Source organism: Mustela putorius, unplaced genomic scaffold (genome assembly GCF_011764305.1).
Source record: "Mustela putorius furo isolate JIRA1106 unplaced genomic scaffold, ASM1176430v1.1 tig00001021_pilon_pilon_pilon, whole genome shotgun sequence".
NCBI lineage: Eukaryota > Metazoa > Chordata > Mammalia > Carnivora > Mustelidae > Mustela > Mustela putorius.
Genome location: NW_025421534.1, coordinates 123,771 through 150,112, shown reverse-complemented (window position 1 = coordinate 150,112; position 26,342 = coordinate 123,771).

The following is a 26,342-nucleotide window of genomic DNA, read 5'->3' as shown; positions in this document are numbered from 1 at the left end:
GCTGGCCAGCAACAGCCTGAAGACTATAAATTTGGGAGATTTTTCCTGATAGTCCAAATGTCCAGGTTATCATTAAAAAGAGTATCTGACGGCACTGGATATTTAATTACTTAATGGAAAAAGCTGGAAAAACTTGAGAAGTGACTTAAGCATTTAGATTAGAATATTTCAACTCTAGATTTTTACAGCTCCCTGAAAAATACTTTGAATAATATCTGAGTCACTGGACTAATTTTCATCACTATTCTAGCTATTGTAGGCAATTTTCTATTCCTCGGTTTAACTGTTATCTCAGTAGCCAGTTCTCTCAAGTTTCTAACAGCATTCTTCACAAATGAGCAACATTTTACTTTGTAAATAAAGGTGAAATATGTATAATGGGGAAATTCACAGAGACAGAAAGTAGCTTAGCAGTTACAAGGAGATGAGGCTGGATTGGAGAGCTTTTGCTTAATGGTTGCAAGCTTTTGTTTGGGACAAGCTGAACAACTTTTGGAAACAGTGACAATAATTGCATTACACTGTGAATATATTTAACACCCCTGAAGTATACACTTAAAAACATTAAGCTATAAAATTCAAATCCTACCACAAGTACAATTTTGAACAAAAGAACAAAGCTGGAGGCATTGCACATCTTGATTCAAAATGTATTACAAAACCACTTTAAATAGAACAGAATAGTAACTGACAAAGACAAATATACTGACTGATGGAATACAATAGTGAACACAGAAATATATCCAAGGATATGGTCAACTGATCTCCCACAAAAGTGCCAAGAATAAAAATGGGGATAGGAAAGTTTTTCCAACAATGGTTTTGGGAATATTGGATATCCATGTGCAAAAGAGTGAAATTGGATCCTTATACTGTACAAAGAAATGAACTAGTACTAGTAAAGAGATAGAATCAATAATTAAAACATTCCCAACACATGAAAGTCTAGGACAATATGACTTCCCTGGTGAAGTCTGCCACACATTTAAAGATGAATTAATATTAATTCTTCTCAAACTCTTCCAAAAATAAAAGAAGCAATAAATGTTTCCAAACTCATTCTATGAAGCCAGCTTTACCCTAATAACAAAACCAAACAAGGAAACCACACACACCAAAATAAGATACCCCTAATGAACACAGATGTACATTTTCAAACAAAATATTACCAAGCTGATGTCACCAACATATTAAAATAATCATGCTTTATGACCAAGTGGGTTTGTACCAGGATTTTAAAGATATTTCAACAACCACAAATCAAAGCCACAAAAAGATACCACCACACACCTGTCAGAATAGCTATTCTCAGAATAAAAGAAATAACAAGTGTTGGCCAGGATGTGGAGAAAAGGGAACACTTGTTCACTGTTGGTAGGAATATAAATTGGTGCAGCCACTGTACAAAACATTATGGTAGTTCCTCAAAAAATTAAAAATAGAAATACAATGTGAAATAGTAATTCCACTACTGGGTATTTTTTGAAAGAAATGAAAATACTAATTCAAAAAAATAGATGTAATACTATGTTTATTGTAGTATTATTTACACTAGCCAAATTATGGAAGCAGCCCAAATGTCCATTGTATGCCTTTGTATCAGCCTCACACTGTTCTGATGACCACAGTGCTGCAATATAGCCCAAAGTGAGCACAACAATGGCACCAGCCTTGTCCTTCCTCCTCAAAATCCCTTTGGCTATTAAGGATCTCCTGTGGCTCCACACAAATCCCAGGATTATTTACTCCAACTCTGTGAAAAATGTCAGTGGTATTTTAATAGGGACTGCACTGAATGTGCAGATTGCTCTGGTCAGCGTAGACATTCAAACAATATTTATTATTCCAATCCATGAGCATGTAATATTCATCAATTTCTCTGTGTCCATATCAACATTTCATAAGTGTTCTATAGTTTTCAGAGTAAAGATCCTGTACCTCTTTTTCAGGTTTATTCCTGGGTATCATATGGTTTCTGTTATAATTCTAAATGAGATCAATTCCTTAATTTCTCCCCCTTCTGACCCATTTCCAATGTATAAGAATGCAACTGACCTCCAGTTTGACATCCAGTCATGTTCCTGAATTACTGTATGAAGTCTAGCAATTTTGGGGTGGAGGCCTTTGGGTTTTCCACATAAAACATCATGTCATTTGTGAAGACCTCCTCCCTGCCACCATGAATGTCCTTCATTTCTTTTTGTTGTCTGATTGCTGAGGCTAGGATTTCTAGTACTATGCTGAGCAATGGTAGTGAGAGTGGGCATCTCTGTCATGTTCCTGACACTAAGGAAAAAGTTCTCAGTTTTTCCCCATTGAGAATGATATTCGCTGTGGGCTTTTCATAGATGGCTTTTATGATACTGAGGGGTTACCACCATTCCTACACTGTGGAGAGTTCCAATCAAGAAATGATGCTGTATATTGTCGTTTTTTTTTTCCTGCATCAGTCGAGAAGATCATATGGTTCTTGTCCTTCCTTTTACTAAATGGATGTATCATATTTATTGATTTGCAAATGTAGAACCAGATTTCAGCCCAGGATTAAATCAGGCTTGGATGTGACGAATAATCCTTTTAATGTACTGTTGGATCCTGTTGGCTAGTATCTTTAAAAATATATATATATATATGTACATATATCTGTATGCCTTTGTACATATATATATATGTACAGATATATACTGGAATATATGTACATATACGTATGTACAGATATATGTACACACACACACATATATATATATATTCTGGAATACTGAAAGGAAATTAAAATATATATGTGTACATATGTACATATGTACACATATATATTTTAATTTCCTTTCAGTATTCCAGAATCCAATGTTTATGTATGACACCCAGTGTTCCATGCAATACGTGCCCTCCATAATACTCATCACCAGGCTAGTATCTTAGTGAGAATTTCAGCATCTATCTTCATGAGGGTTATTGGTCTGTAAATTTCCTTTTTGATAGGGTATTTGTCTGGGATTGGGATCAAACTAATGCTGGCCTTATAGAACAAGTCTTTATGTGTTCTTTCCCTTTCTATTTCTTGAAATAGTTTCAGAATAGGTATTAGTTCTTCCTTAAGTGTTTTTTTTTTAATTTTTTCAATTTATTTATTTTCAGGAAAACAGTATTCATTCTTTTTTCACCACACTCAGTGCTCCATGCAATCTGTGCCCTCTATAGTACCCACCACCTGGTACCCCAACCTCCCACAACTCCGCCACTTCAAACCCCTCAGATTGTTTTTCAGAGTCCATAGTCTCTTATGATTCACCTCCCCTTCCAATTTACCCAAACTCCTTTCTCCTAACACCCCTTGTCCTCCATGATATTTGTTATGCTCCACAAATAAGTGAAACCATATGATAATTGACTCTCTCTGCTTGACTTATTTCACTCAGCATAATCTCTTCCAGCCCCGTCCAAGTTGCTACAAAAGTTGGGTATTCATCCTTTCTGATGGAGGCATAATACTCCATAGTGTATATGGACCACATCTTCCTTATCCATTCATCCGTTGAAGGGCATCTTGGTTCTTTCCATAGTTTGGCGACCGTGACCATTGCTGCTATAAACATTGGAGTACAGAAGGCCCTTCTTTTCACGACATCTGTATCTTCGGGGTAAATACCCAGGAGTGCAATTGCAGGGTCATAGGGAAGTTCTATTTTTAATTTCTTGAGGAATCTCCACACTGTTCTCCAAAGAGGCTGCACCAACTTGCATTCCCACCAACAGTGTAAGAGGGTTCCCCTTTCTCCACATCCTCTCCAACACATGTTGTTTCCTGTCTTCCTAATTTTGGACATTCTATCTGGTGTAAGGTGGTATCTCAATGTGGTTTTGATTTGAATCTCCCTGAGGGCTAATGATGAGGAACATTTTTTCATGTGTCTGATAGTCATTTGTATGTCTTGATTGGAGAAGTGTCTGTTCATATCTTCTGACTATTGTTTGATATGTTTGCCTGTTTCGTGTGTGTTGAGTTTGAGGAGTTCATTATAGATCCTGGATATCAACCTTTTGTCTGTACTGTCATTTGCAAATATCTTCTCCCATTCCGTGGAGTGCCTCCTTGTTTTGTTGACTGTTTCCTTTGCTGTGCAGAAGCTTTTGATTTTGAGGAAGTCCCAAAAGTTTATTTTCACTTTAGTTTCCTTTGCCTTTGGAAACAGGTCTTGAAAGAAGTTGCTGTGGCTGATATCGAAGAGATTACTGCCTATCTTCTCCTCTAGGATTCTGATGGATTCCTGTCTCACGTAGAGGTCTTTTATCCATTTTGAGTTTATCTTTGTGTATGGTGTAAGAGAATGGTCGAGTTTCATTGTTCTACATATAGCTGTCCAGTTTTCCCAGAACCATTTATTGAAGAGTGTCTTTTTTCCACTGGATATTTTTTTCTGTTTTGTCAAAGATTAATTGACCGTAGAGTTGAGGGTCCATATCTGGGCTCTCTACTCTGTTCCACTGTTCTACTCTGTTCTACTCTGTGTCTGTTTTTATGCTAGTACCATGCTGTCTTGGTGATCACAGCTTTGTAATAAAGCTTGAAATCAGGTAATGTGATGCCCCCAGGTTTATTTTTGTTTTTCAACATTTCCTTAGGGATTCGGGGTCACTTCTGATTCCATACAAATTTTAGGATTATTTGCTCCAGCTTTTTGCAGAATACTGGTGGAATTTTGATCGGAATGGCATTAAAAGTATAGATTGCTCTAGGCAGTATAGACATTTTAACAATGTTTATTGTTCCGATCCAAGAGCATGGAATGGTCTTCCATCTTTTTGTGTCTTCTTCAATTTATTTCATGAGTGTTTTGTAGTTCCTCGAGTACAGATCCTTTACCTCTTTGTTTAGGTTTATTCCCAGGTATCTTATGGTTCTTGGTGCTATAGTAAATGGAATCGATTCTCTAATTTCCCTTTCTGTATTTTCATTGATAGTGTATTAGAAAGCCACTGATTTCTGCACATTGACTTTGTATCCTGCCACGTTGCTGAATTGCTGTATGAGTTCTAGTACTTTGGAGGTGGAGTCTTTTGGATCTTCCATATAAAGAATCATGTCATCTGCGAAGAGAGAGAGTTTGACTTCTTCATTGCCAATTTGGATACCTTTTATTTCTCTTTGTTTTCTGATTGCTGTTGCTAGGACTTCTAATACTATGTTGAACAAGAGTGGTGAAAGTGGGCATCCTTGTCTTGTTCCTGATCTCAACGGGAAGGCTGCAAGCTTTTTCTCATTGAGGATGATATTTGCTGTGGGTCTTTCATAGATATATTTGATGAGGTTCAGGAATGTTCACTCTATACCTATACTTTGAAGCGTTTTAATCAGGAACGGATGCTGGATTTTGTCAAATGCTTTTTCTGCATCAATTGAGAGGTCCATGTGGTTCTTCTCTCTTCTCATATTAATTTGTTGTATCACATTGATTGATTTGTGAATGTTGAACCATCCTTGTAGCCCAGGGATGAATCCCACCTGATCATGGTGGATAATCTTTTTAATGTGCTATTGGATCCTGTTGGCTAGGATCTTGTTGAGAATCTTAGCATCCATATTCATCAGTGATATTGTTCTTAAATTCTCCTTTTTGGTAGAGTCTTTGCCTGGTTTGGGGATCAGGGTAATGCTGGCTTCATAGAAAGTGTCTGGAAGTTTTCCTTCTGCTTCAATTTTTTGAAACAGCTTCAGGAGAATAGGTGTTATTTCTTCTTTGAAAGTTTCGTAGAATTCCCCAGGGAATCCATCAGGTCGTGGGCTCTTGTTTTTTGGGAGCTTTTTGATCACTGCTTCAATCTTGTTACTAGATATCAGTCTATTCAGGTTGTCGATTTCTTCCCGGTTTAATTTTGGTAGTCTATATTTCCAGGAATGCATCCTTTTCATCTAGGTTGCTAAGCTTATTGGCATATAACTGTTGATAATAACTTCTGATGATTGTTTCTACTTTCTTGGTGTTCATTGTGATCTCTCCCTTTTCATTCATAATTCTATTAATTTGGGCTTTCTCTCTTTTATTTTGGATTAGTGTGGCCAATGGTTTATCGATCTTATTGATTCTTTCAAAAGACCAGCTTCTACTTTCATTGATATGTTCTACTGTATCTCTGGTTTCTACCTCATTGATCTCAGCTCTTATATTGATGATTTCCCTTCTTAGGTGTGGAGTTGGTTTGATTTGTTGTTGATTCTCCAGTTCATTAAGGTGTAGAGATAGCTGGTGTATTCTGGATTTTTCAATTTTTTTGAGGGAGGCTTGGATGGCTATGTATTTCCCCCTTTGGACTGCCTTTGCTGTATCCCATAGGTTTTGGACCAAAGTGTCTTCATTCTCATTGGTTTCCATGAATTGTTTCAGTTCTTTTTTGATCTCCTGATTGATCCAAGCGTTCTTAAGCAAGGTGATCTTTAGCTTCAGGTGTTTGAGTTCCTTTGGAACTTTTCCTTGTGATTGAGCTCCAGTTTCAAAGCACTGTGATCTGAGAATATTCAGGGAATAGTCTCAGTCTTTTGGTATTGGCTGAGTCCTGATTTGTGACCCAGTATGTGGTCTATTCTGGACAAGGTTCCATGTGCACTTGAGAAGAATGAGTATTCTGTTGTTTTAGGGTGGAATGTTCTGTATATATCTATGAGGTCCATCTGGTCCAATGTGTCATTCGATGTTCTTGTTTCTTTATTGATTTTCTGCTTCGATGATCTGTCTATTTCTGAGAGAGGTGTGTGAAGATCTCCTACGATTAGTGTATTCATATCAATATGACTCTTTATCTTGATTAACAGTTTTCTTAAGTTATTGGCTGCTCCCATATTGGGAGCATAGATATTTACAATTGTTAGATCATCTTGGTGGATAGTACCTTTAAGGATTATGTAGTGTCCTTCTGTATCTCTGACCACACTCTTTAGTTTGATGTCTAATTTATCTGATATGAGAATCACTACCCCAGCCTTCTTTTGAGGCCCAGTGGCATGAAAGATGCTTCTCCATCCCTTCACTTTCAGTCTGGGTGTATCTTTAGGTTCAAAATGGGTCTCTTGTAGACAACATATGGATGGGTCCTGTCGTTTTATCCAATCTGCAACCCTGTCCCGTTTTATGGGTATATTTAGGCCATTCACATTGAGAGTGATTATTGATAGATACGTTTTTATTGACATCAAGTTACCTTTGAAGTCTTTCTTTCTGTAGACTGTCTCTATAATTCTGTTCAATGCTATGCTTGGTATTTTTCCTCTTTTATAGAACCCCCCTTAATATTTCCTGAAGTGTCGGCTTGGTGGTTGCATAGTCTTTTATGCCTTCCTGGTCTTGAAAACTCTCTTTCCATCCTTTTGCATGTCAGTCTTGCTGGATAAAGTATTCTTGGCTGCATGTTCTTCTCATTTAGTGCCCTGACTATATCTTGCCATCCTCTTCTGGCTTGCCAGGTCTCTGTGGCCAGGTCTGATGTTATTCTGATGGGCTCCCCTCTGTAAGTAAGGAGTCTCTTTGCCCTGGCAACTTTTAAGAGATTATACCTACAATTATAATTCCTCAATTTGACCATCAGGTGTCGTGATGTTTTTTTGGAATGTATAATCTTGGGTGGAGACCTTTCAGCCTCTAGTACCTGAAAACTGGTTCCATTCGCGAGATTGGGAAAATTTTCATGAAGGACTTTTTCCACTATATTTTATAGACTTCTTTCTTTCTCCTCCACTTCAGGGATTCCAATAATTCTGACGTTGGACTGCTTCATGGCATCATTTATTTCCCTGATTCTCTTTTTGTGGCTTCTAAGCTGTTTGTTCCAGGCTTCCTCCTGATCCTTTCTCTCTATATGTTTGTCTTCCAGATCACTAATTCTATCTTCTGTCTCAGTTACTCTAGCTTTGAGAGAGTTTAGATTAGATTGGAACTCATTGAGAGCATTGTGAACCTCCTCAGTTGTAGCTTTAAGCTCCGCCCTAACATTGTGAACATCCTGTCTGGTCACTTTCAGTTCGGCCCTAATCAATTCCGTTTGGTCATCCATGGCTTTCTCCAACCTAGCTATTGCCTGGATAATTGTTAGCCTGAATTCTCTTTCCGACATATTGTCTATTTTGATACTGCTAGCTCTGTTGCAGAAGGTCCATTCTCTGTATTTTTCTTCTGTTGGGTATTCCTCCTCCTAGTCATTTTGGTGGGAGATGACTGAACAGATGTAGCTGCATGTATCAACTGTGGTGCAGTCAAGGTGCACCCTGGAACACTTCTGAGCAATCAGGATTCCCCACCCAAATGAGAGACAAAAGAAAAAAAAAGAAAAGAAGAAAAACAAAAGAGAGAGAGAGACAGGAAAGAAAGGGAAAATGAAAAAGAAGGTTCAGCCCAGATGGGCCCTAAGGTAAGATTTATGAAGTAGACAAACAAAAAGAGATAAAAAGTCTGATACAAGTATATGACAAGAGAAAAAAATATATATTCAAATAAAGAAAGAACCTCGTCAAAAAGAACCCCAAGTGTAAAATTTATATGCTATCAGGACAAACACAAAAAAACACAGAAACACTGGTGGAAGAAGATGGGAGAGTTCTTATAAATTCTCAGTGTGTGCGAGGAAGGTTGTTTTGATTCTTCCTGGATGTATCTTGATATCTTTGTTAAAGGACTCAACTTTCCTAAGATAAAGGAGATTAAAAATTGGTTTACCTATAGGGGTAGTATTGATTGGGGAAAGGGGATTACTTTGAAGTTTAACTGTATATGAATATTAGAGGATAAAAATAAATAGGAATAAACTAGACTAAACTAAACTACAATTTAAAAAGCGGAATTCAAAAAATAAAAATGCAAAAGTAAAACATAGGTGTATGTATCAAAAAGTTCAGGTTAGAAAGGTATTATGGAATTTGATGTACTGTACAGCTCACTGTGATGGTAAATAGGTTAAAAAAAAATACCTATGTGTAAAAAAGAAAAAAGAACCAGAATAGTGGGAACGAGTGAACAATGCAAGTTTTCCTATGAAGTAGTGGTTGTTCTCTTGTAGTCCTTTTTTTTTTTTTCTCTCTCTCTTTTTTTTTTCCTTTCTTGGTTTGTTATCTGGGGGAGGGTCCTGCCACGTGGGTTGTCAGTCAATGATGTTTCCTGAGTGAAGTCGTCCTGCCCCCCTCAAGGGGGTGGGCTCTGAGGAAACTAGTTCTTTTTCAGGCTTTTGTTCTCCGGCAGTCTTTATGTTTGTTCACTTTTTTTCCTCTCACCTTGACCGCCTTTGATGGTTTTTGTAGTTTTAGAGGAAAACAAGCCATACCCTGATCTCCCTCTCAGAGAGTAGCCTCAGTTTGGGTGCAGAGCCAAAATAAGTTCCCCCATGGCCACTGGCAGAGCAGGTTCCAAGTTGCAGACCCTGTGGGTGCAGGATCTTTTGCTTGTACCCAAAGCCAAGGCAGTGGCAGCTGTCTGGGAGCTCCTGATCGCCAGAGAGGTTCCAAGCAGCGATCACACACTGAGATTTTGCTGCTGGCCCAGGCTGGGAGTGCCCGGCTTGCGCACACCTCTTTCAGAGGCGGCTATGGGTCACGCGTGTGTCTCGGGCACTGAGAACGGGGCGCAGGCCCGTAAGCACCAGGCTGGGCTTTTGCGCACCTTTGTCAGGGGAGAGTTTGGGGCGCGCAGCTTAGGCTTTGAAGCAATGGTGCGGGTCAAAGAGCGCTGGCCGGGCCTTTGTAACTCTCTCAGGGGAGCATGAGGGACGTGTGCGTGTATCTCAGGCTTTGTAGTAGGGCTCCCGCATTCTGCCGACAGTCGTGGCTCCCATCCCCTCACAGGAGCTAGAACCCACGCATTCTCGGGCACACTGGTGGCTTAGGGACCAAGACCTGGTTTCTCTGCCACACTCTCTCTGCCTCAGTGCCAGGGAGGCTGTCCTGGGACCGGGGACTTAAGCCCCTGTCCCTAGCCACCCCGGTTCCCGCAATTTCCCCCCGCAATCCTTTGCTCTTTTGGAGTGCTTTCAACCAGTCTCCAAGTTAATGCTGGTCCCCAGACACAGGGCACTCTCGCTCGTATTGGGGTATTACTTTCCAACTGGTCTCCTCTGGTGGCTCCCTCCCCCTTTTGTTTATCTTCCGATATCAGTCGCTGTTCCCACTCCGCTTTACCTGCCCACTGGCGTCTTCGATCCCTGTAGAGATCCAGATGTGTATAATTCTGATCTCAGGCTGATTTCATGGGTGATCGGAGTTCTTTGGTAGGTAATCAGCTGGAGTGCCGGCTGAAAAGGCGCCTCCTCCTACTCCCCCGCCATCTTGTCCTCTCCCCATATCCTTCCTTAAGTGTTTGGCAGAATTACTCTGAGAAGCCATCTGGCCCTTGGACTCTTGTTTGTTGGGAACCCATGTAGCCTTTGCACTCTTGATTACTGCTTCGATTTCCTTGCTGGGTATGGGCCTGTTCAGGTTTTTTATTTCTTCCTTGTTCAGTTTTGGTAGTTTATAAGTTTCCAGGAATACATGCATTTCTTCCAGATTGTCTAATTTGTTGGCATATAGTGGCTCATAATATGTTCTTAAAATTGTATTTCCTTGGTGTTGGTCGTGATCTCTCCCCTTTTATTCATGATTTTATTAATTTGGGTCCTTTATTTTTTCTTTTTAATAATTCTGGCTAGGGATTTATTGACCTAATTAATTCTTTCAAGAACCAGCTTCTAGTTTCATTGATCTGTTCTACTGTTCTTCTGGTTTCTATTTCACTGTTTTCTGCTTCAATCTTTATTCTTTCTCTTCTCCTGTTTGGTTTAGGCTTTATTTGCTGTTCTTTCTCCAGCTCCTTTTGGTGTAAGATCCATTTGTGTATTTGAGACTTTTCTAATGTTCTGAGAAAGGCTTCTATTGTTATGTACTTCCCTCTTGGGACCGCCATTACTGTATCCAAAGGGTTTTGAAGAGTTTTGTTTTCATTTTCATTTTTTCCATGAATTATTTAAATTCTTTTATTTCCTTGTTGGCCCATTCATTCAGTAGTAGGAGCTCTTTAGCCTCTAAGTGTTTGAGTTCCTTCCAAATTTCCTCTTGTGATTGAGTTCAAATTTCAAAGCATTGTGGTCTGAACATGTGCAGGGAATAATCTCTATCTATTGGAATCAGTTGAGATCAGAGTGACCCAGTATGTATTCTATTCTGGAAAATTTCCATGTGCACTCGAGAAAAAAATGTGCATTGTATTGCTTTAGAATGGAATGCTCTGTTTATATCTTTGAAGTTCATCTGGTCCAGCATGTTATTCAGAGCCCTTGTTTTTTTGTTGATCTTCTGTTTAGATGATCTGTCCATTGCTGCGAGTGGAGTGTTGAAGTCCCCTACTATTATTATATTACTTTCAATGAGCTTTAAAAAAATTTGCTATTAATTAGTTTATATCATTGGCTGCTTCCAAGTTAGGAGCATAAATATTTTTAATTGTTAGGTCTTCTTGTTCAATAGACTCTTTAATAATTATATATTGTCCCACTTCATCCATTACTGTAGTCTTTGTTTTAAAATCTAATTGGTCTGGTATGAGAATTGCTACCCAGCTTTCTTTTGAGGTCCATCAGCATGATAAATCATTCTCCACCCTCTCACTTTCAATCTGGAGGTATCGTTAGGTCTAAAAATGTGTCTCTTATAGACAGCATATGGATGGGTCTTACCTTATTATCCAGTCTGATAGCTTGTGTCTTTTGAATGAAACATTTATCTCATTTTCATTCAGAGTAATTATTGAATGGTATGAATTTAGTGTTGTTGTATTACCTGTACAGTCTCTGTTTCTGTAGGTTGTTTTTGTTTCTTTCTGTACTATGTTATTCTTGGGCTCTCTTTACTTACTGGATCCCCTTTAATATTTATTGCAGGAGTGATTTAGTTACAAATTCTTTCAGGTTCTATCTGTCCTGGAAGCTCCTGATCTCTCCTTCCATTCTGAATGACAACCTTGATGCATAAAGTATTCTTGCTGCACGTTTTTCTCATTTAGTACCCTGAAAATATCATGTCAGCTCCATCTGAACTGCCAGGTTTCTATGGATAGGTTTCATGTTAATTTAATGTTCCCCTCTCTGTAGGTAAGTAAGCCACTGTCTCTAGTTGCTCTCAGGATTCTTTCTTTTTCTCTAACATTTGGAAGCATTGCTGTTATATGTAAGGGTGTTGGTCTGTTTTTATTGATTTTGGGAAGGGTTCTCTCTGCCTCTTAGACATGAATGTTTGTTTCCTTCCCCATATTAGGGAAGTTCTCAGCATGATTTGCTCAAATATACCTTCTGGCAGTCTCTCTTCACCCTCAAGCACCCCAATACTTATTTGTTCATTTTATGACATCATTGATTTCTTGAAGCCTCTCTCCATGGTATCTTAGTTGTTTTTCTCTCTTTTCCTCACCTTCCTTCCTTCATCAACCTGTCTTCTATGTCACTTGCTCTCTCTTGCCTCATTTACCTTACCTATTAGAGCATCCAATTTAGACACCATCTCACTGAAAACATATTTTTTTAAAAAAAATTTTGGCCTGATTAGATTTAATTTCTTCATGAAGAGATTCTCTAGTGATTTTTATGCTTTTTTCAAGCCCAGCTAGTAACTTTATAATTATCCTGGATTCCGTCCCTGATATTTTACTTATATCCATATCATTTAGATCTGTGTCAGAGACTACTATTTCTGGTTCTTTCTTTTGTTGTGAATTCCTTCTTCTACCATCTTGCTTAGAGAAGAATGGATGAATGAGAGAACAAAATTAAAAATATCACCCATGATCCAGGTGAAATACACACTAGACAAATCCGAGAAGTTAAGACAGCAAAAAAGAAAATTAAAAGAAAAGGTATTTAAAGTGCAGAAAGAGAATATAATCTCCCAGGTGGACAAAACAGGGTGATTCACTTAGTCCTATGTGTATTTTGGTGTGTTTGTTAGAAGATTCTAAATCTTAAACTGTAAAGAAAGCAAAATTTATATATATATATATATATATATATATATATATATACAAAAATACATTTGAAAACTGTGAGAGGATGCCAAAAATAAAGAATATATTATAAAATGTAAATGTAAAAAAATGAAAGTTAGAAATCTCAAGAATAAATGGTCTTCCCTTTTGTGTTTGCCAAACTATGCAGACTTCTGTGGTGCCTGTCTGCACTGCTGTTCCCTGAGGGAAGTCAGAAGGTCATGGCATTTCTGTCCTTTGCAGGACTCCAAATAGAATGTGGTCACAAGGTCATGCATGTACCTGTGCCTCCCTCCCACCCATCCAGGAGAAGGCAGAGAGTCACTGCATAGATAGCTGCTGCTGGATCATGGTTTATGGTGAACCAAGGTGATAGTCCCCTTCTACACTCTCTGACCATAACTGGTTTCCCTACTCCAAAGCTTGGAAACTCTCCTTGCTCAAGAACACCCCGATTTTAGAATTGTTTGTTCCAGCTCTGTGAAAAATGTTTGTGTTATTTTGGTAGGGATTGCACTGAATGTGCATATTGCTTTGGGTGATGTAGACATTTTAACAATATTTGCTGTTCTGGTGTTCTGATGTTCTTTGTGCCTTCTTCAATTTCTTTCATATGTGTTCTATAGTTCTATAGTTTTCAGAGTATAGATCTTTTGCCTCTTTGGTTAGGCTTATTCTTAGGTATTCTATGGTCTTTGGTGTAATTGTAAATGAGATCAACTCCTGGATTTCTCTTCCATTGTCATCATTGGTGTATAAAGATGCAAGATTTCTATGCATTGATTTTAAATCTTGTGACTTGCTGAATTGCTGTATCAGTTTTAGCAATTTTTTGGTGGAGTCTTTCTGGTGTTCTACATAGCATATCATGTCATCTGTGAAGAGTGAATGACTTCTTCCTTACCAATATGGGATCTTTTATAGATTTTCTACGTCTGGCTCCTGAAGCTTCCTAGCTTCATGTACTTCCACGGCTATGTTGAACAATAGTGGTGAGAGTGGACATCCCTGTTGTTCTCCTGGTCATAGGGGGGAAAACTCTCAGTTTCTCCCCATTAATGATGACGTTATTATCTATGGGTTTTCCACATATGGCCTTTATGATGTTGAGGTATATTACCTGTATCCCTACATGGTGGAGGGATTTATCAAGAAAGATGCCATACTCTGTCAAATAGGGGCACTTAGGTGGCTTAGTTGGTTAAGCATCTGCCTTTGGCTCAAGTCATGATCCCAGGGTCCTGGGATCAAGACTTGCATCAGGCTCCTTGATCAGTGGGAAGATTGCTTTTCCCTCTCCCTTTGTCATTTCCCCCAATTGTGCTCTCTGGCTCTCTCTATCTCTCTGTCAAATAAATAAGTAACATCCTTTAAAAATAACATAAAGAGCATGACATAGTTAGGAATAACTTTGACAGAAGATGTTTAAAACCTGTATCCTGAAAACTACAAAACACTACTGAGAGAAATTAAAGAAAATCAGAACAAAAGAATACTTGTTCATTGATCAGAAGGCTCAATAATATTAGGATGTAATTTATGACCAAAGTAACCTATTGATTCAATTCAATGTCAGAAAATCCCTGCAAGTATGTTTTGTGTATAATTGACAATCTGATTTTATCTATCTATTTATTTATTTATTTAAGCTCAAATAGCCAACATATAGTACTTCATTAGTTTAAGATGTAGAGTTTAAGAATTCATCAGACAAGCTGATTTTAAACATCATATGGAAATGCAAAAGACCTAAAATATCTAAAACATTTTGAAAGATGACAAAGTTGGAATTCTTTCATTACATATTTTAAAGACCTATTATAAAGTCATAATAACAAAAACAGTGGCATAGTCACATTAAGGTAAGAACTGGAACATAATAGAGTAATCAGAAATAGAATAATGCCTATAGAATAATTTGCTTTTTTTAATTAAATTCAATTAACCAACATATAGTACATACTTAGTTTCAATGTAGTGTTCAATAATTTATCAGTTATGTATAACACCTATTGCTTCTCACATCATGTGCCCTCCTTAATGCCCATCACCCATTATTCCATCCACCCACTCTGGCCCCTCCAGCAACCATTGGTTTGTTTCCTATAGTTAAGAGTCTCTCAATGTTTTTTTTTTTTCTCCCTCTCTGATGAGTTCCCATTCATTTCCCTTCCTTTCCCTATGATGCTCTGTGCTGCTTCTTATATATATTCCACATATGAGTAAAATCATATGATAATTGTCTTTCTCTGATTGACTTATTTTGCTCAGCATAGTACCCTCTAGTGCCATCCATGTCAATGATTTTTTTTTTGTCAAAGTTGCAAGGGAAACTTATAGAGTTTTTAAAACTCCATGCAGAAATAATTGGCTATCCTAAGGCCAAATAATTTATCCAAACTTTGTACAAAATATTAAAAATAATTCAAAGTATATCATAGATCTAAGCATACAATCTAAAATTATAAAACTTTGAGACTGAAATAAAGAGACTTCATTCTCTTTGAGATGGTGGAGTAGGATGATCCTAAGCTCATGATCTCCCTTGGACACATTGAGATAACAGCCATTTCAGGGCAACTAAATTGAAAAATGGCCCAATGAGTGATAGAATAGAATTTCTAGCTAATCACAGAGAAGAGGAAACCTTGGAAAGGGTAGGAGGGGTAGATATATGGTTGGAAATCAAAATCTGTAGAGATCATGCACAAATAGGAGGGACACCAAAAGCTAGAGAAATGAAAGGATTCAGTACCTCACTAGGCAGGCTAGGCATGGGGGACTAGGGACTAGGGAGACAAATCACCATAATACCTGGCTTTGAGAGCAAGTGGGGTTTAACACTGGAGAGTTTTTACCATCAGTAGGGCTCTACTGCAGATATTTTAAAATTCAGTGTGTTTAGCTCTGGGAGAGCCAGAGGGAAATAGGAAGCTGAGATGCCATCCTTAAAATGACAACATAACAAATAACCTGGACAAGATATAGCATAAAAGTAGGAGTTTGAAAAGTATCTGGGGTGTATATGAAGTCTCAAAACTGCACTGCAGAGACAGAGTTCTTTATGAGACTTCTTCAGGAGCAAAATAAATGTTAGATGTCATTTCTGCCCCACAAAAAAGAAAACACATGGGCTAGATAGCAGGAATCTTGTGGTAGCCAGCACTAATGCTCCCCAACTATCTTGTTAAAACCACACATCTCTCCCCCACATTGTCTAGGTGATATGTTGCACCTGGCCTTCTCCACTCAGCAGGTGGCCCTCCAAAGTGGCTCCTTTTTTGACACATGATGGAACCAGTCCCAACAATGATCGGTGCCACTCCAAAGTGACTTCTATACTGGGGAAACAGAAAGATAACCACACTCATTAGTGTGCCTCTAGTGCCAGCAGCTGAAACTTACGTTGGCAGTGCAAGGAGATTGACCTCTTTATCAGTGCAACTGCAGCCCCAGCAGACATACAAAGGGCAGTTTTTGATTTAATTAACAGCACCAACCATCCATAAAAACCTCTCAGGTGGACAAGCAAGGGGAGAGAACCCTGCAATTCAGTGTGTCTATAGCCCTAGAAGATAGACAGAGTCAGGCAGCTATCAGGTCTGACTATGGGCCCCATTCACCAGTGAAGCCTTTCAGGGGAACAAGGTAAGGAGAGCACCCTGAAGGTCATTGCTACTACAGCACCAACAAACTGATGGATAATAGCCATCTGGTCTGACTGGTGGTCCACCCATAATAAAAACCTCTTACAGAGCAGCACTGGGAGAGAATCTTGAAGTTTTGGGTGACTATAGCTCTAACAGACAGACAGGGATTAAGCATCTGGTCTGACTACCAGCCCAACCCATCAACAAGAGCCTTTCAGGAGACAAAGCACCCTACATTTCAGTGCTAATATATCTCTGGAAGATTAACTAAGGGCAGTTGTCTTTTATGACTGCTTAAATCAACAAACTGCAAACTTGTAGCAGCTCCAGATAGATCCCTTAACAGCACAGGTACTAAACCCTGTTCAGAGCACCCATAAGAGGTTAAATGGGTAATAGCTGCCAACTTCACTGAAGGCAAATGCAGCTCAGCCAAAACAGTAGGGTGTATATAACACACAGAGGAGACACTCTTATATCACCTGCTTATGGTGAGCAAGGGAAATTCATTATAGAGCACCACATGACCTCTTCTTCATAAGGCCACTACTTTCAAGATCAGGAGACATAGCTGACTTTCTTAATACATAGAAACAAACATAGAGTTAGACAAAATGAGGAGACAGGAATATGTTACAATGGAAATAACAGAAAAAAAGTCACAGGAAAAAAAATCTAAATGAAATGGAGATAACTACTAATCCTGATAAAGAATTCAAAGTAATAGCCATAAATACACTCACCAAACTCAAAAAAAAAGTGAACGATCTCAGTAATACCTTCAACCAAAAGATAGAAAATGTAAAAAATGCCCTTCAACAGATGAATGGATAAGGAAGATGTGGTCCATATACACTATGGAGTATTATGCCTCCATCAGAAAGGATGAATACCCAACTTTTGTAGCAACATGGATGGGACTGGAAGAGATTATGCTGAGTGAAATAAGCCAAGCAGAGGGAGTCAATTATCATATGGTTTCACTTCTCTGTGGAGCATAACAAATAGCATGGAGGACAAGAGGAGTTAGAGAGGAGAAGGTAGTTGGGGGAAATTGAAAGGAGAGGTGAACCATGAGAGACTATGGACTCTGAAAAACAATCTGAGGTGTTTGAAGTGGCGGGGGGGGGGGTGTGGGAGGTTGGGGGAACCAGGTGGTGGGTATTAAAGAGGGCATGGATTGCATGGAGCACTGGGTGTAGTGCAAAAATAATGAATACTGTTATGCTGAAAATAAAAAAAAAAAATTTCAAAAAAAAATACCCAATCAGAGTTGAAGAACAAATAAATTAAACAACAACAACAAAACAACAACAAACACTAAAAGAATTGCTAACAAATTAGAGGAAGCAAAAGAAGAAATCAGCAAAGTGGAAGACAAATTATTGGAAAGCATCCAAGCTGAACAGCTAAAAGGCAAAATAATAACAACAAATGAGAATAAGTTAAGGGAAATCAACAATACCACTAAGTGTACTAACAGCACTCTAGGAATGCCAGAAGAAGTGAGAGAAAAAAGGCAGTACTTGAAGAAAGTACTTGAAGAAATAGTAGCTGAACAATTCCACAATCTGGGGAAGGAAACAGACATCCAGGTCCAGAAAGCACAGAAAGCCCCCAACAAAATTAGCCCAAAGAGGTCCAAACCAAGAAACATAATAATTAAAATGACAGAAATTAGTGATAAAGAGAAAAATTTTAAAGTCAGCAAGGGAAGGAACTGTAAGAAGGCAAAGTAAGAGTGTCCTAAGCTCACCCCATCTGATGTTTACAAGTAGATGCCACTCACTTCTGAATCATAAACCAGAGAGTGATCTGAAGACTAGCAGAGCAAACTTTACTAAATATACAGGATATGGAGAGGTTAGGAAGGGTAGAAATAGTGGTCTAGAGCTCTCCATTGGAGGAGGAGAGCTACAGTCGTGGTGAGAAAAAAGCACCATAGAGCCCACCCAGGAAAAATGAATCCCCATAACATCTGTGCCTGAAGGCTAGAGGAGCTGAATTCTTCCAGGTTGTATAACCAGCAGGACATAGACCCTGGAGTTTAAAGTCACCAGACTTGGCACTGGGCCAGCCTGAAGGGTGGCTGATATCTTGGTCTCCTTAAAGAGACAACAGCCTAAAGAGAGGCAACATAGAAGATACAGCCTGCAAAACAGGAGAAAGTTCTGTTTATAATGGTTTCAGAGCATTTTGGGAAACTGGAAACTAAGGAGCTGGCTGATGTCATTCCCTCTCACATAACCCAGCATAAATACAGGGCCATCTGCCAGAATCTGTGTTGCACAGATAATTGCTACCTAACCTGCTAGCAGTGCACCTCCCCCAGGAGTTTTCCTGACTCACCCACTCCAAGCCTACTCTGCTAGGTCATAGGCTTGATGCAATTTTTTTTAACATTGGATGAGCCCCACCCATCCACACTCCATGCCCAGCTACAACATACAGACGCTACACACCCTCATGGGTCATGTTCCATGCTTAGCATCTGCATGCACAGATGGGACACACCACATCTAGTAGCTGTGCAGCCCTCATTGCCAGCTCATCCATGTGACTGATGCTGGCTGCTAATAATGCACACTGAAACTCTGGCTACCACCATACTTCCTGTAATCCAGCTTAGAACTGATGACACAGTTAAAATTTTGTTAACACTTCAGCCCCACCCCTATGCCCTCCTATGCCACCTCCTCCCCTAGCCCCACCTCCACCCCTGAGCTGGTCTGTCTGGGTTTAACTAACACCACTAAGAACAAGTGGAGCTTACAACAAGCAAAGAGTAAGTGCAGACATCTGGACTAAAAGGAAAAGCAACTCAAATACAACAGAAGGATGCACAAAGAACACAAAAAGGAGACTCTCCTGAAGTAACAGGTTCTGGTACACAGCAGAAGCTTCACAGCAGGGCACTGCAGGATCTCAGGTTCATAAAGCCACAACCTTCACAAGAAGAAAACATATCTGACTTCCCTAACACACAGAAGCAGACATAGAGAGGTAGACAAAAAGAGGAGACAGAGGAATTTGTTCCAAAAGAAGGAACACAACAGAATCACAGCATACAATGAATGTGAAACAGAAATGGGTGCTATGCCTGATAAAGAATTTAAAGTAATGATCATAAAGATATTCACTGGACTTGAGAAAATAGTGGAAGACAATAGTGTGACCCTGAACAAAGAGATAAAAAGAAATGAAGTCCTCAACAAATGAAAGTAAAAATACAATAGATGGAATAAACAGGAAGCAGAGGAACATAACAGTAATATGAAGGATATAGTAATGGAAAATAAACAAGCTGAACAGATGAGAGACAAATGCTTCATAAGGAGAAGAGATTTAGAGTCTTCCATGACCCCATCAAGTGTAACAATATTTACATTATAAGGATCCCAGAATGGGAAAAGAAAGACAGGCAGAAAATGTTTTGGAAGAAAGAATGAGGGAAGGAAATCTGGGGAGGAAAACAAAGATCTATTTTCAGGAGACAAAGGGATCACACAAAAAATTAAACCCAAGGAGGTATACCAAGACACAGAGTAATTAAAATAATTAAAATGACCAAAAAAAGGAATTTTAAGGGTTGCAAAAATAAAGAGACAGTTACATGCAAAATAAAGCCCATAAGGCTATTACTGGAATACTCAGCAAAAATTTTGCAGGTTAGAATAAAGTGGCACTATATATTATTAAAGCGCTAAAAGAGAAAAAATAATCACCTAAGAAGACTCTATCCAACAAGGCTATCTTTCAGAATTGAAGGAGAAGTGAAGAGTTTCTCAAACAAGAAAAAAATAAATAAATACATGAAAACTAAACCAGCTCTATAAGAAATATTAAAAGGGACACTTTGAAAAGAAAGGAAAACCAAATTGGGAGTATAAAAAAACACAATAAAAATAAGTATCACTTTACAAGTCATTCAAGAGAGTCACAAAGTAAAGGAATGTAAAATATTGTACCAAATCTGAAACCTGAAGGGGAGATGAGTAAAGAATGACTTCAACATTAAGTGAACTTCAGCTTAATATAGATGGCTATATACAGAAAATGTTATATATAAACTGAATGGTAACAACAAATAAATAATAAAAAAAAGCAGTAGTAGTTATGCAAAAAAATAAAGAAGGAACCTAAGTATATTACTAACCTCCCCCCAAAACATGAAAGAAAGAAGACAGGATCAGAAAAAAAATTTACAGAAACAAACACAAAACAAGTAACAAAATGGCAATATATCAATAATTACTTTGAATGAAAATGTACTAAATGCTCCAAGGGAGATAGAGTGGATAAAGAAACAAGACCCATCTTGGGCCACCAGGGTGGCACAGTTCATTAAGCATCTGACTCTTGGATTCAGCTCAGGTCATGATAGCAGGATCATGAGATTAAGTCTCACATTAGGCTCTGTGCTCAGCCCAGAGTCTGCTTGAGATTCTCTCTGCCTCCACTTCTGCCCTCCTCTCTCTCTCTATCTCCCTCACACACACAAATCAATAAGTAAATCTTAAAAAAAAAAAAAAAAGAAAAGAAACCACATCTATCTATATGGTGACCAAAAGAGTCTCATTTCAAACTTAGTCACCTGCAGATTCTACATGAGGGGATAGAGAAACACTTATTATGCAAATGGATGTCAAAAGAAGCTGGAGCAGCAATTACCTAAGTCAGAAAAAATGGGTTTTAAAACAAGGACTGTAACAAATAAACAAAGAAGGATACTACATAATAATAAAGGGGAAAATCCAATAAGAAGTTACAATTGCAAACATTTATGCATCCAACCTGAGAGTACCCAAATACATAAAACAGTTTTTAAAAAACATAAAGAAACTAAGGAATCATGCAATAACAGTATAGGAATTTAGTACCTCGTTTACATTGATGTCCAGATCATCCAAACAGAAAATCACAAGGAAAAAGTGGCTTTAATGACACACTGAACCAGATGAAATTGACAGATATATTCTGTCATATATATATACATATATATATGTTATATATATTCTGTCATATATATATACATACATATGTATATATATATCTGACAGACTTTTTTTTAGAAAAGATTTTATTTATTTATTTGACTGAGAGAAAGAACAAGAGAGCACAAGCAGGGTGAACTGCAGAGGGAGAGGGAGAAGCAGGCCCCCACTGAGCAGGGAGCCCAATGTGGGACTTGGTTCCAAGATCCGAGGATCATAGCCTGGGATGAAGGCAGATGTTTAATCATCTGAGCTACCCAGGAACCCCCAAAATATTCCATCTGAAGCGAGCAGAATACACCTTCGTTTCAAGTGCACATGGAACATTATCCAGAATATATCACATATTAGGCCACAATGTAAGTCAACAAATTAAAAAAGATTCAAGGCATGCCATGTATCTTTTCTGACCACAACACTATGAAACTAGAAATTAAATACAAGATAAAATCTGGAAAGACCACAAATACATGGACGTAAAATAACAAGATAACAATGAATGGGCCAAACAAGACATCAAAGAAAAAATAAAATTTTAAACTATGAAAATAAAAACACAATTGTCTAAAATATTTGTGATGTATCAAAAGTTGTTATAAGAGAGAACTTCAGGGATGCCTGGATGGCTCAGTCAGTTATGCATCTCCTTTCAGCTTAGGTCTAGATCCCAGGGTCCTGGGATCAAGCCCCACACCATGCTCCTTGCTCAGTGGGGAGCCTGCTTCTAACTCTGCCTGCCACTCCCCCTGCTTATGCTCTCTTTCTCTTTATGACAAATAAATAAATTAAATCTTTAAAAATAAAGAGTGAAGTTCATAGCAATACAGAACAACTTCAAGAAACAAGAAAAATATCAAATACACAACTTAATACTGCACCTAAAACTGATAGAAAAAGAACATCAAACAAAATCCAAAATAAGCAGGAAAGAAGAAATAATAAAGATTAGAACATAAATAATTGATATTGAAGATGATAAAGCACAGATCAGTGAAACCAGGAGCAGGTTCTTTGAAAAGATCAACAAAACTGATAAACCTATAGTTAGACTCATTAAAAAAAAAAAAAGAGTGTAATCAAATAAACAAGTTCACCAATGAAAGAGGAGAAATAGGAGGGAGGGAAAAGAAAGATGGCAGAGGAGTAGGGGACTCTATTTTAACTGGTCCCCCAAATTTAGCTGGATATCTATCAAAACATTCTGAACACCCTTGAAATCAGCCAGAGATATAAGAATATATATTTGGATTTCTACAAGCAAAAAAAAAAAAAAAAAAAAAAAATCTCCAGCAGTCCCAAGGCATGAAGGGTGGAGTTGTGACTCCATGGCCAGATATCAGAAGATAAACAGAAGTGGGAGAGAGCCACCAAAAGTTGGTGTCAGAAAGGTGATATAACACAGCAGTGCAAAAGCTCCTGTGCTGGGGAGCAGACTTGCAGAGTGGTAGCAGCAGAGAAAGGACTTTAATGCAGCTCCCAGAAAGGATCCAGGAGCTTTGGATGCATGCATTAACTGGGGGCTGCTCACGGTTTTAGAAGCACAAATGGTAGGGACAGACCTGGCCCTGGGATGAATCTCTGGGAGAGTTGCTGTGGGGCACACACCTCTCACAGGAGGTTGCAGTTTCAGTAGAACAAAAAGAAAGGGAGACTGGGTGTCCTGGAGAGCTCAGTGAAGAGCAGACTACAATTTCTCTGCTTTGGGACCAAGGTTTGGGTGTAGTCATTTCTGCTCTGATTCTTGGAAGAGATGGAAGTGACTCTTAAAGCTGCCAGAGAACAAAAGCTCAAAAAACTGGTTTCTACTGAGCTCACCCTCCCCTAGGGGGCAGAGTAACTCTGCCCAAGCAGGGCTGTATGAGTAACAGCATGGCATATCCCTCACCCAGAAGACAGACTCAAAGAAAAAGAGGACAACAGTGGTAGGGTCCCCATAAAAAGGATGCATTTTGCTTGGGTCATGGTTAATACTTTAGACTCTGTACATTCCTTCAACCATCATTCAATAGAAAAACTAAAAGTTGGATCCCTGAACAAAGAAAATAATCAGAGACTATGGCCTCTGCCACAGACTTAATGGATATGGATAAAAGCAAGATGTCAGAAATAGACTTCAGAGTAGCAATTACGCAGTCAATATTTGGATTTGAGAAAAATACTAGTGAGATATAGAATCTCTAAGGACAGAAATCAGATCTAATCAGGTAGAAATTAAAAATTTTGGACACGTGCATGGCTCAGTCGTTAAGTGTCTGCTTTTGGCTCAGGTCATGATCACAGGGTCCTGGATCAAGCCCCGCATCAGGTTCCCTGCTCCATGAGGGGTCTGGTTCTTCCTCTCTCACTCCCCTTGCTTGTGTTCCTTCTATTGCTGTATCTCTCTCTATCAAGTAAATAAATAAATAAATAATAATAAAATAAATAAAAAATTCTATGAACGAGATGCAGTTTAAACTGGATACCCTGACAGCCAGGTAAATGAGGCAGAACAAATAAGTGGGCTAGTAGATAAGATTATATAAAGTAAGGAAGCCAAGGAGGCCTGGAATAAACACCTAAAAGCCCAAGAGATCAGGCTGAGAGAGATTAATGACTACATGAAATGTTTTAATGTCAGAATTATTGGTATTCCTGAGAGGGTGGGGAGAGAAGACTAGAAGATATATTTGAGCAAATCATAGCTGAAAACTTCTCTAATCTGGGGGAGGAAAATCTGGGGAACAGGCAGAGAGGACCTCTCCAGAGATCAAAGAGAACAGACCAACAACCTGATTAATAATACTAAAACTCACAAATCTTAAAACTAAGGAAGCCATACTGAGCACAGCTAAGGGGAAGAGATTTCTTATGTAAGGAGGGAGGGACATCAGAATAACACCAGACCTGTCTACAGAGACCTGACAACCCAGAAAGGGCTGGCAAAACATATTCAGTGTACAAAATGAGAAAACCATACAACCAAGGATACTTTATCCAGCAAGGCTGTCATTCAGAATGGATATGAGAGATACTAGCTTCCAGGACTGGCAGAAACTGAAAGAATATGTGACCACTAAACCAGCCCTCTGAGAAATATTAAGGGGGGGAGGGTTCTGTAAAAGAAGAAAGACCTCAAAAGTAGTATAGACTAGAAATTTACAGAGGCAATCTATAGAGACAGGAACTTCATAGGCAACATGATGGCATGAAATTCCTGTCTGTCAATAGTCATTCTCAATGTGAATACCGTAATTGCTCCCATGAAATGGCATAGGGTTTCAGTTTGGATGAAAATACATGAACCATCCATATGTTGTCTACAAGAGATTTGTTTTTAACCTAAAGATACTTCCTGACTTAAAGTGAGGGGATGGAAAACCATTTTTCATGTGAATAGACCTCAAAAGTAAGCTGGTGTAACAATTCTCATATCAGATAAATTTCATTTTCAACTAAAGACTGTAGTAAGAAATACAGAGGGACACTCTCTATTGCTAAAAGGGTCTATCCAACAAGAAGATCTAACAGTTGTAAATATCTATGCCCCCAACATAGGGGCAAACAACTACATAAGCCAAATATTAACCAAAATTAAAAAATCATATTGATAATAATACTTTAATAGTAAGAGACCTCTAAACTCCCCTCTCAGCAATAGACAGAAAATCTAAGCAGAAGATCAAAACGAAGTAAGAGCTTTGAAATTGGACCAGATGGATTTCTTAGTATACAGAACATTCCACCCTAAAACAAGAGAATACTCATTATTTTGAATGCACACTGTTCTCCAGAATAGACCAAATACTTGGTCACAAACCAATACCAAAAGACTGAGACTATTCCCTGAATATTTTCAGACCATAATGCTTTGAAACTGGTGCTCAATTAGGGAAAAAAAAAATGGAAGGAATTCAAACACATGGAAGTCAAAGATCATCATACTAAAAAATAATTGGGTCAACCAGGAAATGAAAGAACTTAAGCAATTCAGGGATACCAATGAGAATGAAAACACATCAGTTCAAAACCTATGGGATATTGCAAATTCGGCCCTAAGTGAGGATGACATAGCCATCCAAGACTCACTCAAAAAATTAGAAAAATTACAAATGCACAGGTTAACCTTACACCTAAAGGAACTGGAGCAAAAACAGCAAATAAAACCTATACCATGTAAGAGAAGAGAAATAATAAAGATTAGAGCAGAGATAAATGAAATAGAAACCAGAAAAACAGCAGAACAGATCAACAAAACTAGAAGCTGGTTCTTTGAAAGAATTAAGATCAATAAACCTCTAGCCAGACTTATTCTAAGGAAAAGAGAAAGGATGCAAATTAATAAAATCATGAATTAAAGGGGGAAAGATCACCATAAATAACAAGGAAATGGAAACAATTATTAGAAATTATTACCAGCAACTATATGCCAAAAAATTAAGCAGCCTGGAAAAAAAATGGATGACTTCCAGGAAATTTATAAGCTACCAAGACTGAAACAGGAAGAAATAGACAATCTGAACGGAGCAATAACCAGCAAAGAAATTGAAACAGCTATCAAAAAGTTCCACAAAAAACAGGAGTCCATGGCCAGATGGCCTCCCAAGGGAATTCTACCAAACATTTAAAGAAGAAATCATACCTATTCTACTGAAGCTGTTTCAAAAAATAGAAAAAAAGAGGAGAAGTTCTACAATCTTTCTGTGATGCCAGCATTACCCTGATATGAATATCATTGA